Genomic DNA, 12,621 nt, shown 5'->3' on the forward strand with positions numbered 1-12,621 from the left:
CCGCTCGACAATCACCAGGCAAGAGTGTTCTCTTCTTGTTGGGGAACATTTCAGCGGTCACGGGCATTCGGCCTCTGATCTTCGAGTAAGCGTTCTCCAAGGCGGCCTTCACGACACACGACAGCGCAGAGTCGCCGAGCAGAGACTGATAGCCAAGTTCCGCACACATGAGGATGGCCTCAACCAGGATCTTGGGTTCATGTCACACTATCTGTAACCCCCACGACTTTCCTGGGCTTGCAAAATCTCACTAACTGTCCTGGCTGGAGACAATACACATCTCTTTAACCTGTGCTTAACGCTCTCTCCACTCACATTGTCTGTACCTTTAAGACTTGATTACCTGTAAAGACTCGCATTCCAACCATTATTTTGTAAATTGAGTTTGTGTCTTTATATGCCCTGTTTGTGAACAGAACTCCCACTTACCTGACGAAGGGGCAGCGCTCCGAAAGCTAGTGGCTTTTGCTACCAAATAAACCTGTTGGACTTTAACCTGGTGTTGTGAGACTTCTTACTGTGTTTACCCCAGTCCAACACCGGCATCTCCACATCATGACTGTTCCACACAGGCACTGGCTGGCTCAGGAGTTGAAGATTTTGAGGGGCTCTGGTTCATTCTACAAGATGATTCATGGTTTTGATGCCTCTCCACAGTCACAGTTGACCGAATTTGTTTGATTGTACTCCCCTTCTGCAACAGTTGACACGAGTCCTGGGGCAAATAAGAAAAAGACAAGTTAACAAAGGAATATAACATTTTCACCATAATAAGTAAATTAAAATTTAAAACACTGAGACCGGAATTCTCCGGCCGTTCACGCCAGCGGGATTCTCCAGTCCCGCTGGCAGCGCACCCCCGCCTGTGGGATTCCCACCGGCGTTGGGTGATGTTGGACCAGCTGCAGGACCAGAGAATCTCACTGCTGGCAAACAACTTGCCACCTCCCACCAGCGGGAAACATGCGGCTGGGAAGCCAGAGAATCTCCAAAGGGCTGAGATGCTGAAGTGAGGGGCTTCTGTTCTGTTCTCAGGCTTTCATATAAATACTTAATCAACGGACATCTCTAATGCTCACAAACCATTAATACTGATTTCACGGCAGCCTGGGCCCAGATCTGAAACACCAAGGTAGATTATGAAGTTAGCCCAGACCGTTTACTTTTGATTTTGGCATTAGGGCAAACATAAAGTGTTTCGCTCCAGGTATGATTCTGTTGTCCCACAAGGAAACTTTAATCAAAACAAACTTTATTTAAGAACACAGAATATAACAAAAAGTATTAGCATAACTTTAACCCATTAAAATACTTAAACATAACAGAGTCTAATTCTTAACGGCTGTCCATCTCTAGTGTTTCAATTTAGCAGTTTTCCCCCATAGATATAAATCCCTTCATTAGAACCAATTAGCACCAAAAGCAGACGTGCTTACGTTGATGCTAGACTTGCAAACTATTAATACCTCTAGACAGAGATCCAGACAGCAGTTTCCAGAGAAGGATATATCCTCAATCCTTGTCGTATGAGGAACGGTTGAGGACTCTGGGTCTGTACTCGTTGGGAGTTTAGAAGGATGAGGGGGGATCTTATTGAAACTTACAGGATACTGAGAGGCTGGATAGAGTGGATGTGGAGAGGATGTTTCCACTAGTAGGAAAAACTAGAACCAGAGGGCTCAACCTCAGGCTAAAGGGACAATCCTTTAAAACAGTGATGAAGAGGAATTTCTTCAGCCAGAGAGTGGTGAATCTGTGGAACTCTTTGCCACAAAAGGCTGTGGAGGCCAGGTCATTGAGTGGTTTTAAGACAGAGATAGATAGGTTCTTGATTAATAAGGGGGTCAAGGGCTATGAGGAAAAGGCAGGAGAATGGGGATGAGAAAAATATCTGCCATGATTGAATGGCAGAGCAGTCTCGATGGGCCGAGTGGCCTAATTCTGCTTCTATGTCTTATGATCTAAACAGCAGAACTTCAGAGAAGCAAACTTCATCTCTAGCAGCTCCCAGTCTCCAGACTTCAGAGACAGAAAGGGCTACCTCTCTCTGCAGCTTCCAAACAGCAACTAAAATTGAAGTCTCTGTGTAAGCTTAGCTCTACCCAGTTATATGACCTTACCTGTCAATCCACCTAATCAAGTCCTACTCTGCAAAACCAGGATAAATCACTAAAAACAACAGATCAGCATTAGTCCAGATTAAGACAAACATTCTCGCAATTAGGAGCAATTATGTTGCTGCTGTAACAATACAGTATAAGGACAAAATGGTATCAGTAATAAAGAAAATTTGTGAAAACAGATCCTGCACAAGAAAACAACAAATACATTTCTTAAAGGCACAGTATCATCACACTGCATCATAATCATTTTATTTGCAACTTATCCCTTATGTCTACCAATGAAATGCGTCACAAAAGCCTGTTTCCAGGATTTAGTGACATAGGCCTGGGTTTGCAGATAGCAGAAGCCACTGACTTCACACATCTCTGTGGTGTGGACCGTCACTTTCCCAATGGCAATCTGCATCCGACTGTAAGTCAAGAGGATTTCCAGATGTCTAGCAGCAGTGATATCAGCAAGGAGGGTTAGCAGCCAATCACATTGAATAATTCTCACGGCAAACCCAGAAGTCAAGAAGTACAGGTTATCTTTACTGTTTATTTAAGTTTTCAGATAGCAAATAGATGATTATGATTGGATTAGGGTAGTAGTTAAAGTGGTTAAAATATCAAGAATTTTCTATTCTAATGAACAAAATCCACGTTCACAAGTATAAAATGAACTCTTTTGGGCCAGCCAGATGTTTAGTAGTAATCCTGAGTAGTGGAAGTTTTCATCAATTTGCTGATTATTAAGGATTTCTGGCTGCAGATGAACCTCTGGAGAAACATAGAATCACCAATAACAACTCTTGGATCTCCACATTGTCCTGCACATGTGTGGACTCCCAAGGTTGCTGTCAGTTTCAGTGGAGAATTGACAGTTAATGCTGACAATTTTGCCATCATTACCACTACAGAGTATGGGACCAGGAGACAGTATTCCCAACTGGGAACAATCCCAGTATTCAAACCTGCTGCCAAAGCAAATCCAAACCTCTGCTTCTGTCATCCTCATCTTGTGCTGGAGATGGGGCAATGCAGCAAACAGAAATGTAGGGGAACGTCACAAGATATCCTGGCAGTTATGGAATAATAGTTGGGTGACTTAATTCAGATCCTCATTTAATCGTTTTTATGGCAGATACTGTGGGGAAATGTAGAACGTTTTTCATATAAATCCTCACTTTTTTCCCCTTTAATTGCATCAAAAGCAAACTGGTAACTATAAATGATTTTGCTGGCATTGAATATTGACTTCACCATTGAGGTTGAATGGATATTTCCAATGCCTACTTGTCAAACATTTACATTGGAGCAAATTAGTGAATGCCCTCTCTGGGAGCTGAAGTGTCTGAGTGGGATCAACCTGGTGCAAAAATACATGCAAATCTATAGCATTTTCCTTTGGCTTTTTCTCCTGTTGCATCGACTTCCCATCGAGGTGATAGTTACCCTTCATCAGTTCATCCAATTAGCGTTTTCTATTCTACATGAAACATCCTAGATCTATCTCAAGTGTCAATATAATACTGTACCAACAAATAATATTTGTACAAAAGTAGAGACCAACTAAACAGTTCAATTTGATGCGAATGCCTGACACAATGTGTCTGAGTGGCACCGTGGCACAGTGGTTAGCATTGCTGCCTCACAGTGCCAGGGACCCAGGTTCAATTCCAGCCTTGGGTCACTGTCTGTGTGGAGTTTGCACATTCTCCCCATGTCTGCATGGGTTTCCTCCGGGTGCTCCGGTTTTCTCCCACAGTCCAAAGATGTGCGGGTTAGGTTGATTGGCCATGGTAAATTGACCCTAGTATCAGGGGGATTAGCAGGGTAAATATATGGGGTTACTGGAATTGTGGGATTGTGGCCCGTTCAGGTTCAATGGGCCGAATGGCCTCTTTCTGCACTGTAGGGATTCTATTCTATGATTCTAACATATTAAAAAAATAAGTTACATTATGTTCACAGTAAGTAAAGATAATAATAAACCTGCAATAACGTTTTCAGAGTATGCAGCAATATAAATCCAAATTTCTTACTCTGTTATAGATAATCCAATTATTCTGAAATCAGAAAGACCTGGTGTTTAACTACATTTAAAAGTAATTGCAAATGCATATCATAGAACTTGCAGTATTAGGAATTCATTTGTCCTGCACTAGACAGAATACAATATAGATAAAGGCAAAATACTGCAGATGCTGGAATCTGAAACAAAAACTGAAAAATGCTGGAAAATCCCAGCAGGCCTGACAGCATCTGTGGAGAGAGTAGAGCCAATGTTTCGAGTCTAGATAACTCTTCGTCAGAGCTCCGGTAAGAAGAGCAGTACTTCTTCAGGGAAGACATTCCTGGAGGAGAAGTGGCAGTGAGTTAAACGCTAAGATAAACACAAAATACTGCGGATGCTGGAATCTATATAAGTATACTATATATATATATTTCTTTCTTTATGGGATGTGGGTGTTGATGACGAGGCCAGCATTTGTTGCCCATCCCTATTCGTACCTGAACTGAATGGTTTGCTCGGCCATTTCAGAAGGCAGCTAAGAATCAACCACATTGCTGTGGCTCTGGAGTCACATGTAGGCCAGACCAGGTAAGGACAGCAGATAGAACATAGAACATAGAACATTACAGCGCAGAACAGGCCCTTCGGCCCACGATGTTGCACCGACCAGTTAAAAAAAAAAAAAAAACTGTGACCCTCCAACCTAAACCAATTTCTTTTCGTCCATGAACCTATCTACGGATCTCTTAAACGCCCCCAAACTAGGCGCATTTACTACTGATGCTGGCAGGGCATTCCAATCCCTCACCACCCTCTGGGTAAAGAACCTACCCCTGACATCGGTTCTATAACTACCCCCCCTCAATTTAAAGCCATGCCCCCTCGTGCTGGATTTCTCCATCAGAGGAAAAAGGCTATCACTATCCACCCTATCCAAACCTCTAATCATCTTATATGTTTCAATAAGATCCCCTCTTAGCCGCCGCCTTTCCAGCGAAAACAATCCCAAATCCCTCAGCCTCTCCTCATAGGATCTCCCCTCCATACCAGGCAACATCCTGGTAAACCTCCTCTGCACCCTCTCCAAAGCCTCCACATCCTTCCTTTCCTAAAGAGCATTAATGAACCAGATGGGTTTTTACGACAATTGGCAATGGTTTCATGGTCATCATTACGGTAGACTTTCCTGTTTACTTTATGAATGTTAAGTATCATCTGGGAAGAGTGCAGAAAGGTAAGCTTTGGAGGGAGGATTGTACATCCCTTATAGAACCCATTGGATTTTCCTTCCATTCACTCTAATAGAAGGAAGGTTAGGAGGATCTGTAAGAAATATGTGATCCTCTCTGCCAGCTTTTCCTCTCTGCACACTATCCGAGTCCAGGTGGTAAAGATTAAAAGGTGGGATCGGAATCTTGTGAAAAGGTCCCTGGTAGTTAATGAATTATGCAACTGTGCAACAATATATTTGAAATGTTCTTATAAAATGCAGCGTACATGAACAGAATTCCTGTACAGTTGCTAATTACACTAGTTTAGAGAAACTACTGAACTTCATAGGCTAGTGATCTGATGTAAACAGTGATGCAGCCAATAATTCAGACTTGTGAACCTTCATTTAGTTTCCTACAATGAAGGGACTCAGCACTTTCTCCAAGTCAATTTGCTAATGGTTTCATCGTGAAAGAAAGTTATTTTTTTAATAAATAACAATGAATAATAAATGAATAATGAGATTTTTAAAGAGCAGCTGCACCACAGTTGGAATGAGATTTCAAGTAGTATTAACGTATATTTATAGTATGATGTAAAAACAGTTATGATGTGGAGATGCCGGCGTTGGACTGGGGTGAACACGGTAAGAAGTCTCACAACACCAGGTTAAAGTCCAACAGGTTTATTTGGTAGCAAATACCATAAGCTTTCGGAGCACCGAAAGCTTATGGTATTTGCTACCAAATAAACCTGTTGGACTTTAGCCTGGTGTTGTGAGGCTTCTTACCGTAAAAAAAGTTAGCCAGGGACCTGGGTTCGATTTCCAGCTTGGGTCTGTGCGGAGTTTGCACATTCTCCCCGTGTCTGCGTGGGTTTTCCCCCGGGAGCTCCGGTTTCCTCCCACAGTCTGAAAGACATGCTGGTTAGGTGCATTGGCCATGCTAAATTCTCCCTCAATTTTATATTCAGGCTTATAAAATGCAAGTAAAAATGGTATAAAATCAAAATTTGGATTTTCATGATTTTCACAACAAAGAATCAAATGGTGACAGGAACAGTGTTAGCTGATCAATGAGCTTCTTTCGAAGAAGAGATAATTCGGACACAGTCTAGCTATATTCCCTCGAAAGGGGAAGGGTAGGAGAAGCAAATCCAGCACTCCCTGCATGGGAAAGGAAATAGAAATTAAAGAAAAAGTGTGCTTATGACAGGCGTCAGATAGAAAATACAATTGAAAACCAACTGAATATAGGAGGCTCAGAGGGGAGATGAAGAGGCAAATAAAAGATGCAAAGAGAGAGTATGAAAAGAGACTGGCAACTAATATAAACATCTTCTGTCGGGATATAAATAGTACCAGAGTGATACCATGTGAAAAATCTCCCATTACCCTCTATTTCTTTCGCCACTTTTTTTAAATCTGTGACGTCTGGTTACCGAACCTTTTGCCAAAAGGAAGTTTCTCCCTCCTTGCTCCATCAAAATCTTCCATAATTTTAAGTTAAAAGGTTAATGTTTATTTATTAGTCACAAGTAAGGCTTACATTAACACTGCAATGAAGTTACTGTGAAATTCCCCTATTAGATCTATTTTAATTCCTCTATTAGATCTTTACTTAATCTTCTGCAGTCTAAGGAGACTTGTCTCAACATTTGCACTCTCTCCACTGCACTGATTACCCACATTCCTGATATCACCCTGGTAAATCTCCTCTGTACATAAGGAGAGGCAGTGGTGCAGTGGCATCGTCACTGGACTGGTAACCCAGAGACCCAGAGCAATGCTCTGGGGGCACAGGTTCGATGGTGAAATTTGAACTCAATAAAAATCTGGAATTAAAAGTCTATGAAACCATTGTCAATTGTCGTCAATAACCATCTGGCTTCCTAATGTCCTTTAGGGAGGGAAATTTGCCATCCTTACCTGGGTCTGGTCAACATATGACACCAGATCCACAGCAAATTGACAAAAATGCCCTCTGAAGTGCCTAGCGGATAACTCAGTTGAAGGGCAATTACGGAAGGTCAATAAATGCAGGCCCAGCAAATGACACCCACTTCCCCTGAATGAACAAAATAAAAATCTCCCAGACTTGTACATAATCTCCAGCTAAAGCCTAACCAGTGGTTTGAAAAGGTTTGGCATGACTTCCTTGCTTTTGTATTTAATGTCCCTATTTAAAAAGCCAAGTATTCAATTTGTGTTTTTAACTTGGCTGCCACTTTCACAAATCTTTGGAAAATAAATCCTTGCGTCCTTCTGCTCTTGCAACCACTCTCAAAATAGTATCATCCAGACCATGCTGCTGCCCTTCCCCAAAGTGGGACATCAAATGTGTTGACTCATTTATGAGGCATTTTTGTGAAATAAATGTTTTTTTTGTTCCTTCGAGAACATTCATTGCCGGGGGGCAGTGTACATGTGCTTGTGCTGGTGTCATGGGGACATTGTGCAAAGTGTCCTTGTCAATGATCAAGGTGTTGGGGATATCTCCCATCCGTTTCCAGATCCCGTCTGGAATACAAAACCCATCAAGAAGACAAGTGAAGAATTCTCGAGACACGAACCTCAGGAGCTGTGACTGATTTGTACATGCCTATTCAATTTTTCAAAAGTAGTTTGTGTAAGTTTGCTATTTTCTGAATCAGGAAGTAGATGTCAAATTTCAACTCTGCACAATTGGGATGTGGGATCTAGTCTTTGGCTTTGTCGCCTCTGGGGGTGGGTGGATAGACTGGGTAGGGGGTGTAATTTTCCCGTCCTGTCCGCCACGGGAATCGTAGCGGGCGGGACATGGACCATGCAAAGGTCAGTTGACCTTGTGCAGGATTTTCCAGTCTTGGGGTGAGCGGGGCCGGAAAATCCCAGACAACAAGTCTCAGCAGGTCTGACAGCATCTGTGGAGCGAGAGAATAGAGGCAAAAAAATAAAAGCAAATTACTGCGGATGCTGGAATCTGAAACCAAAAGAGAAAATGCTGGAAAATCTCAGCAGGTCCGGCAGCATCTGTTAGGAGACGTTTCGAGTCCAGATGACCCTTTGTCAAAGCAACAATTCCAGTCTGGATGACCTTTCCATCAGAGCTCCCTCCACAGATGCTGTCAGACCTGCTGAGGATTTTACCAGCATTTTCTGTTTTTTTGTTTCAGATTCCAGCACCCACAGTATTTTGCTTTGAGATCAGGCTGGACAGGTACCTGTAGTGTGTGTGTGATGGAGCTAACTTGTTGGAGAAGGTTGCTTGTCCTGGCAATGGGCGGTGCTGAGGGGCGGGGGGAAGGGGGAGTGCAGTGGCAGGAGCCCGCACACATTCGCTGCTAAACTTCCTCCCTGATGATGTGCTAATTACATAAGCACACGCAAAATAAATCGCGGGAAAGAGAAAAAAAAATGGCGACTTTGGGGGGCAGGGAGCTGTGAGTGGAAGTGGACAGAGTGCCAGTGCCCTCCCCAGCCTCTCCCAGCAGCAAGAGGTGGCCCCCGAATGGTCTGCACCCGGCTTCCTGAGCGTCCACAGGGAAGGAGCGACTCGCAGCTGAGAGAGGAGAGTGTGTATAGCAGAGAGAGAGAGAGGAGAGAGGGTAAGACAGGAGCTTCAGCAGGTTTGTCCTTCAGAGAAAGAGAGGGCGGGGAAGGAGTTTGAAAAATGCAACACAGAAAGTAATATTTTGCTGTCTGATGTTGGATTAACTCTGCTCAAAGTGAAGGCAGAGCCTGAAGTGATTCCCTTCAGAAAAAAAACTGCCCTGACTTGAATCTCTCCAAAAACTCCAGCTGCAGTTACTACTTATTTTTTTTGCTCACCATTAATAATGATTTAAGAGATAAATGTTAATGCAAAATCATCCAGAAGATGTATCATTTATTTTCCTCCCACAAATAAGGTCAGCGTGCGAATTAAAATCTGACCCTCTGCTGGAGTATAATTTTTTTGGGTGGGGGGAGCATCAGGATTTATTTAAATTCAGTGAAAACCAGTTTGAATTGTCAACTTAAAATGTATCATTGTGAACCCAAATTATATTTTTGAAAATTACCCCCAAATTATTGCTTTACAAAGCGGCCATGTTTAGCATATAGCTCTCCCGGCGCTGGAATCTCAGTTTAAATTGTATTTTATTTGCTGCAGTTGTGAGTTTTTGAATGGGGGGGTGGGTTTTTGCAGTGTGTTAAGGAGGTGGCCAGTTTGGGGTTGAAGTGGGGCTGGATTTAATGCTCTCAGGCGGTGTCGTGGTTGGTGTTGAGTGGACAGTGGATATCAAGCGTGAACTTGAGCCTTTCCTTTTGCTGGAAGTGCAGTAAAATCGCAGAAAAGGGAAGTAACGGCGCCTGCTGTCACTGCCAGCCCCAACTCACCGGCCCTGAGCTTGATTGACGTTGGGACGGGCCAATGGCGGCAGCCACTGCAAACTTTGGACCAATCCCGGGCCGGGGGCGGGGCCGCTGTGGCCTTCACCGCCATCCCATTGGCTGGTGGGAGCCAATGGGGCGGGTGTTATTTGGCGCGCTTTGACATTCTCAGGAAGTGCATGGTGTGCAGACATTCAGCATGACAGGCCCACTCACCTTGCCTGATGTCCCAGCTTCACTATTGCAGGGAGAGTGGGACCAGCTCTTGCAGAGATCCTGTGCTGATCTGACAGGTTAAGAACATGAGAACTAGGAGTAGGAGGACACCACCTGGAGCCTGCTCCGCCATTCAATAAGATCATTGCTGATCTTTTCGTGGACTCGCTCCACTTACCCGTCCGCTCACCATAACCCTTAATTCTTTTACTGTTCAAAAATTTATTTATCCTTGCCTTAAAAACAGTAAAAAGTCTCAGGTTAAAGTCCAAACAGGTTTACTTAGTAGCACGAGCTTTCGGAGCACTGCCCCTTCATCAGATGATTCACCTGATGAAGGAGCAGCACTCCGAAAACTCGTGCTAACAAATAAACCTGTTGGACTTTAACCTGGTGTTGTGAGACTTCTTACTGTGCCCACCCTAGTCCAATGCCGGCATCTCCACATCATGCCTTAAAAACGTTCAATGAGGTAGCCTCAACTGCTTCACTGGGCAGGGAATTTCACAGATTCACAACCCTTTGGGTGAAGAAGTTCCTCCTCAACTCGGTCCTCGACTTCAATCCATTCAGGTTGAATGGATTCCTCCTGTGCTGAAATCATTCTGTGATCCTGTAGGCCCTTTAGCCATGTTGATTTTTAAATTGACAAATTAAACTGTTTCATTGAATTCAAAAAATAAAATCCAGCTACTGATAACCAGGGGTTCCTGAAACTGAAAAACTGGTATATCTTAAAATAACTTGGGTTTCTAATTTTTCCATAAAAATGTACATTTTAAATAATAATTCTGTACTCCAGACAGAAAATTTTGAATGAAGTAAACTGACAGCCTCTTGCATATTTTAGTGCTGATGCATGGACACAGTATTTATGCAATTGGGCTCCATCGATGTGACTTAAACTTCTCTGTTGACCACTGGCGATAACCCCCAGGACTTGCACGGGGAATCACTGATTGATCTCCCTGCGGGACTCATTGAATCGGGCTTCCCAGGGATTGGTGATGAACTCAACAGGTTTTTTAAAAAAGTTTATTTATTAGTCACAAGTAGGCTTACATTAAAACTGCAATGAAGTTACTGCGAAAATGCCTTAGTCGCCACACCCCGGCACCTGTTCGGGTACACTGAGGGAGAATTTAGCAAGGCCAATGCACCTAACCAGCACGTCTTTCGGACTGTGGGAGGAAATCCATGCAAACATAAGAACATAAGAAATAGGAGCAGGAGTAGGCCATCTAGCCCCTCGAGCCTGCCCCGCCATTCAATAAGATCATGGCTGATCTGACGTGGATCAGTACCACTTACCCGCCTGATCCCCATAACCCTTAATTCCCTTACCGATCAGGAATCCATCCATCCGCGCTTTAAACATATTCAGCGAGGTAGCCTCCACCACCTCAGTGGGCAGAGAATTCCAGAGATTCACCACCCTCTGGGAGAAGAAGTTCCTCCTCAACTCTGTCTTAAACCGACCCCCCTTTATTTTGAGGCTGTGTCCTCTAGTTTTAACTTCCTTTCAAACACGGGGAGAATGTGCAGATTCTGCACAGACTGTGACCCAAGCCAGGAATCAAACCCGGATCCCTGGCGCTGTGAGGCAGCAGTGCTAACCACTGTGCCCCTTCCCTTCAACCTTCCCTTCTCTAAGGAGAATGGCCCAAGTTTCCCTGATTGTACATAATTGAAGTCATTCATCCCTGGAATCATTTTCCTAAATCTTTTCTGTACCCTCTCTAAAGCCTTCACATCCTTCCTCCTGATGATAATACTAACAGTACTGATGGAGTTCTGTTGCTTAATGCGAGTCAGTACTTTTATAAACCTTGTGGGGATACAGAGTAATACAGCTGAAGATCTATCTCGGAGTCCTTTCAGTCTATTGGACGCTTAAAGAATTCATGGTGGTCACTGAATTGTTTCTGCACTTTGACTACTCTGATTAATATAAAAATATGGGATTAATAACAGGGTCAGAATAACTCCTAAATTGTGTCCACATTGGGATGTACATTCCAATAGTAAATATAACTGAATTAGTGTTAAGGATTCAGAATATCACAAGCAGAGGACAAATAGGTTCCTGAATGTCAGGATTCACTGCAGCAATTTTATTGGCGGAAACATGAAGCCTGGATATTTCAATGCCGAGGTTGTGTTGACATTATCCTGACAATCCATTTAAACCCCAAATCAGGGAGCCTTATTTCTGGTACAAAAGTATGACACTGGCTTTCCTCAGTATGCAGGAAAATTTAGTGAAAAAAGTGCTGTTGTATTAATAATGAAGTTTGTCTCAGGAAGCACGCTGAGAAACACAGCTCGAAAGCTGAATTGCAATGTGACTTGCATCCAAAAATTCATAAATAGACCGAGTAAGCAGGTTAAAAACGTGCAACAAGAAAATTAATATAGGAACAGAAATAGACAGACAAATTCGGCAGGTGACAAGATATTTTAAAAAGTGTACTGTTGAATTAAGATTGTGTGAAAATTACACACCAGTACACCTGTTGTATTTTAATCTGGCAACAGAATTTACTGGCACTGATGTGGTCTAAACCAGTGGGAGGCAACCTGTGGCTCAGGGGCCACATGTGGCGCAACTGGGTTCTGAGTGCAGCCCGTGAGACATTTCATTGACCGCTGCCCATGTGCAAGATTGCCATTTTCGGCTGATTTCCATCGGTATAGATTTTTTTCTGACCGGTATGCCT

The 12,621-nt window shown here is 43.3% G+C and overlaps 1 protein-coding gene across 1 annotated transcript in view; it reads left to right on the forward strand.

Moving 5' to 3' along the window:
• The first annotated feature begins 8,606 nt into the window (after positions 1-8,606).
• phf19 (PHD finger protein 19) overlaps positions 8,607-12,621 on the forward strand; it is a 46,446-nt gene continuing 42,431 nt past the window's right edge. The window contains exon 1 of the mRNA XM_078226397.1: positions 8,607-8,916. The gene's annotated coding sequence lies outside the window, so the exon portion shown is untranslated. The remainder of the gene's footprint in view (positions 8,917-12,621) is intronic.

The sequence above is a fragment of the Mustelus asterias genome, chromosome 13, assembly GCF_964213995.1.
Source record: "Mustelus asterias chromosome 13, sMusAst1.hap1.1, whole genome shotgun sequence".
Lineage (NCBI taxonomy): Eukaryota > Metazoa > Chordata > Chondrichthyes > Carcharhiniformes > Triakidae > Mustelus > Mustelus asterias.